The 5,061-nt window shown below is 47.5% G+C and overlaps 1 non-coding gene across 1 annotated transcript; it reads right to left on the bottom strand.

The window, feature by feature from the left end:
* Positions 1 to 4,702: 4,702 nt before the first annotated feature.
* TRNAG-CCC lies at positions 4,703 to 4,775 on the bottom strand. Its single transcript has one exon. It is a non-coding gene; the product is annotated as a tRNA-Gly (tRNA).
* Positions 4,776 to 5,061: the final 286 nt, after the last annotated feature.

Here is a 5,061-nt window from a genome sequence, read left to right as displayed (position 1 = left end):
CCTAGAAATGGAGTGGTGACAAAACGTAGTTCTCCAGAGGAAACTGCTAACAGTTGCCATACACCCTTCTAGTCTTTTTTTTCCAATCTGTGGCATGCAAATATATATGCATACAGAGAAATACATGTATGTATAGAAATATATCACAGTGTCTGTAGCCTAATGAAAACAGGACTAAGGTTGGATTTTGGTAGGTGCTGCTGAGGTAGGAGATCGATGGGCCCCAGGCTGAGCAACTGCAACCAGTCTCCTGCTGACACTTCAAGATAAGATACTAGCAGGAACATTGGGCCCTGACTGAGTGGAAGACAAAGCAACCACATTTTCCTCATTCTCGTGGTCAAGGGGATTTCCCAGCCCAACACATGCACAGAGGATGTCCTCAAGTCTAGGGAGGGGCCAAAGGAGGGAGGAGCCACCAGCCCATAATATGTCCTGCCAACCCCTAGAAACCTTCGTGCTGGAATCCATTGTGGCTGAGAGATGCGTGCACCTGCCAGGAAGGACCCTGAGTCAGGCCAAATATGGGCACATGCAAGATGATTGGCCAGAGACAACCAGGAAAACTGCCCCCATGTAAGAGATCTAAGCACCCCTACTGGGTGCAACTCACTCTTGAGTTCGCTGTTGCGCTCTTCCACACGTACTCAGATTATGATCTGTTTCACAATCTCTGTCTCTCGACTGAATTCTTTCCTCAAAGAAGACAAGGACCGAAGCCTTCCTCCCACCCACTCCACCCTCTCGCCGAGATCACCGCCAAGTCACTTTCCCACGGGGCTACATCACCACTCCCCACTTGTCGACACTCCCTTACACTGGCAAGTGTCAGTAGTATTACATTGTACCAGTCGACGGTGGGAAAATATTCGAATTTACATTTTCCTAACTGCCAGGAGGATCAATCATTTTTACTTATGTTTATTAGCCATTTGCATTGTTTATGTTATTCATTGCCTATTCATATTATGGCCAGTTTTGGGGGGGAGGGTTGTGTGTGTGTGTATCTTTTTCTTATTAATTTGTGATTAGTCTATAATTGTGCCTTGATGTTACCATCTCATTTCAAGAAAACACAAAACAAACAAAAGCTAAGCTCCTCATTTGCCCTATTTTTTTTTTTTTTTTTTTTTTTTTTTTTTTTGCGGTACGCGGGCCTCTCATTACTGTGGCCTCTCCCGTTGTGGAGCACAGGCTCCGGACGCGCAGGCTCAGCGGCCATGGCTCACGGGCCCAGCCGCTCCGTGGCATCTTCCCGGACTGGGGCACGAGCCCGTGTCCCCCGCATCGGCAGGCAGACTCTCAACCACTACGCCACCAAGGAAGCCCTGCCCTCTTTTTTTAAACTAAGTTCTCTTATGCCTGGGTATGAAACATTCATGCAAGTTAACATGGGCCTTGAAGTTAACCAAACAAGTCTTTTCCCCCAGAACATTCAGGAACATTTTTTCTGAATTTCCCATTTGCACAGCAGCAAGATGACACGCCTTCTGAGAACCTTTCTTTCCCCCTTTCTGCTCAGGTCACCAGTCCACAGGCCCCACTCCTTTGAAAGAGCAGGTCTGCAAAGACAGAATGCAGGCGCCCATGGGCAGCACTCAGATGACATTCCCTCCGCAGCACAATTGTCTGGCTCTTGGCCTTAGACACATCTACTCATTCTTTTTTTTTTTTTAATAGATTTTTTAAAAATTTTTGGCTACGTTGAGTCTTTGTTGCTGCGCGCGGGCCTTCTCTAGTCATGGTGACTGGGGCCTACTCATTGCGGTGGCTTCTCTTGTTGCAAGCACGGGCTCTAGACACATGGGCTTCAGTAGTTACAGTACACGGGAGCTAGAGTGCGCGGGCTTCAGTAGTTGTGGTTCTTGGGCTCTAGAGTACAGGGTCAGTAGTTGTGGTGCATGGGCTTAGTTGCTCCTTGGTTTCTGGGATCTTCCTGGGCCAGGGATCAAACCCGTGTCCCCTGCATTGGCAGGTGGATTCTTAACCACTGCGTCACCAGGGAAGCCCCATCTACTCATTCTTTTTTTTTTTTTTTTAATAAATTTATTTATTTATTTACTTACTTATGGCTGCATTGGGTCTTCGTTGCTGCACGTGGGCTTCCTCTAGTTGTGGCGAGCCGGGGCTACTCTTCGTTGAGGTGCACAGGCTTCTTATTGCACTGGCTTCTCTTGTTGCAGAGCATGGGCTCTAGGCACACGGGCTTCAGTAGTTGCAGCACGTAGGCTCAGTAGTCGTGGCTCGTGAGCTCTAGAGCACAATGTTCAGTAGTTGTGGCACACGGGCTTAGTTGCTCTGCGGCATGTGGGATCTTCCCGGACCGGGGCTCGAACCCGTGTCCCCTGCATTGGCAGGTGGATTCTCAACCACTGCGCCACCAGAGAAGCCCATCCCATCTACTCTTTCTTGATCTTTGATGTACAGATACTATGAGAATATAATGTGGACCTCGTATACCTAGAACACGATGATGTATGGCCTTTTAGTCATTGTAGGGCCAAAGTGACATGGGAGAGCATAGGGGCTGTAGGAGATGAGACTACTCCTCACCTTGGTGGTTAAGTAAATCCTGGAAATTGCTGTTACGGGAGTGATGTGTGGACGTGTCTACCATCATGTGTCGCATAGCGGGGCCTGAGTAAGTGGTGGCAGTTAACACTGTGCATGTTTTTCTTTTTTCCAAATGTTTATTTATTTTTTGGCCACAGCCTGTGGCATGTGGGATCTTAGTTCCCTGACCAGGGATTGAACCCGCGCCCCTGCAGTGGAAGCACGGAGTCCTAACCACTGGACCACCAGGGAAGTCCTTGTGCGTGTTAATACATATCATATTTCCACAGGCTTTAGTTGGATGACTTTACTCCTAAGTTTCACAGGATATCCAAGAGCCATTTTAATCTGCCCTGATGTAATTTCCTGCTGAGTTTCCTAAAATGTCCAGGCTGAGATGCAGGCCAGAGAGGCCAGGATTGGCTCTTGTTGGCAGTGAATAGACAGGAAAAGCTGCCATAAAACATAAAACTGCCATTAGCTTACATTTTCTAAGGTCACTGTGTCTGGCACGATGGTCTTGTCACAGCCATTACCAGCCATGAGCTTAATGCGTGGACAGAGCAGCTGCACCTGCAGATTATTTCCTTGAAGGTAGATTGTGAACAGTGTTTCCTGGAAAGCTTCGCTGTCTAGAGCAACGTTGAAAGCTTCAGCCAATAAAGGCTTAGGGGTTCATGGCCACTGGAGAATCTGTATCTCAAGCTGCCTGCACATCCATGGTGCAGACTGCAGTAGTGTGAGGGCTTTGCATGCAAGGTTTCCCAGTCATCATGTAATAGGGAAGAATCGGGGGCTTCCCTGGAGGCACAGTGGTTAAAAATCCGCTTGCCAGTGCAGGGGACATGAGTCCAAGCCCTGGTCCTGGAAGATCCCACATGCCGCGGAGCAACTAAGCCCATGCGCCACAACTACTGAGCCTGCGCTCTAGAGCCCGCGAGCTGCAACTACTGAGCCTGTGTGCCACAACTACTGAAGCCCACACGCCTAGAGCCCATGTTCCGCAACAAGAGAAGCCACAGCAAGGAGAAGCACGTGCACCGCAACAAAGAGTAACCCCCGCTCGCTGCAACTAGAGAAAGCCCACGTGCAGAAACAAAGACCCAGCACAGCCAAATATTAAATAGATAAATTAATTTATTATTTTTTTTAAAAAAGGAAGCATTGTATTCTATCACAATTTAATCACTAAAGGGGTGTGGCCTATAAGCTTAAATTACACATAATGGCCCATCTCTGGGAAACTTGCCTCCCAGGTAATGAGTGTTAATCTAAAATATCTTTATTTTGCTCACAGGAAACATCCCAACCAGGTCCACCTGTGAATGACTGCAGGAAAGAAGAAACACATCCCCTCTGGAGACTGACCAGAACCAGGAAATGTTTGACTTTACTCCCTCCCCTCTTAGTATAAAACAAGTCTGAATTCTAACTTAGTCAGGATGGTTGTTTGGGACACGAGTCCATCATCTTCTTGGTCTGCTGGCTTTCCAAATAAATTCACCATTCCTTGCCCCAATGACTTGAATCTTGATTTATTTTCCTGTTGTAGGGCAAGCAGTATAAGCATGGACTTGATAACAATCACCATCATGCTTACTGCTTACTGAGCACAACTGTGTGTGTACAGGTAGAGTGCCATGACAGGGCCTTTATGTATGTCATTTAACCGTGGCAACTCACCTGTTGGGCAGTTATTAATCAGATGAGAAAGCTAAGGCTCAGAGAGGTAAAGTGACCTGCTTGGTAGGTGGAGGAACTAAATGCAAACCACAAATCTGTGCACTTTGCTCTGTGAACATCTTACTCTTTGTCATGGACTGGTGATCCATTCCTTACCCACTTTGGTCATTTGCATATTCACCTGGCCTTTCATCTCTAAGGAGCAGAGCTGGCACATAAACTCTAACGAGTATGTCCTGTGTGCTAAAAACTGTCAGGTGCCTTACATATGTGATCTCTTAATCCTCACAGTTCTGAGAGGATTTGAACTTTTTATTTGAATAGTGTCGATTTTTAAAATTTATTTATTTATTTATTTTGGCTGCGCCAGGTCTTAGTTGTGGCACATGGGACCTTTGTTGCAGCATGGGGGATCTTTAGTTGGGGCATGTGGACATCTTAGTTGTGGCATGCGTGCAGGATTTAGTTCCCCGACCAGGGCTCGAACCTGGGCCCCCTGCATTGGGAGTGCAGAGTCTTACCCACTGGACCACCAGGGAAGACCCTGTCATTTGTTTTTAAAGTGTATTTTTAAAATAAATTTATTTATTTTATTTATTTATTTTTGGCTGCATTGGGTCTTCATTGCTGCCTGTGGTCTCTCTCTAGTTGTGGCGAGAGGGGGCTACTCTTCGTTGCAGTGCGTGGGCTTCTCATTGCGGTGGCTTCTCGTGTTGTGGAGCATGGGCTGTAGGCGCGTGGGCTTCAGTAGTTGCGGCACGTGGGCTCAGTAGTTGCGGCACGCGGGCTCTAGAGCGCAGGCTCAGTAGTTGTGGCGCACCGGCC

This window comes from Monodon monoceros, unplaced genomic scaffold, assembly GCF_005190385.1.
Source record: "Monodon monoceros isolate NGI ecotype Baffin Bay Population unplaced genomic scaffold, NGI_Narwhal_1 Super_Scaffold_16, whole genome shotgun sequence".
Taxonomy (NCBI): domain Eukaryota; kingdom Metazoa; phylum Chordata; class Mammalia; order Artiodactyla; family Monodontidae; genus Monodon; species Monodon monoceros.
The sequence above is the reverse complement of the archived record's forward strand: the minus strand, read 5'-3'. Positions and strand labels throughout refer to the sequence as shown.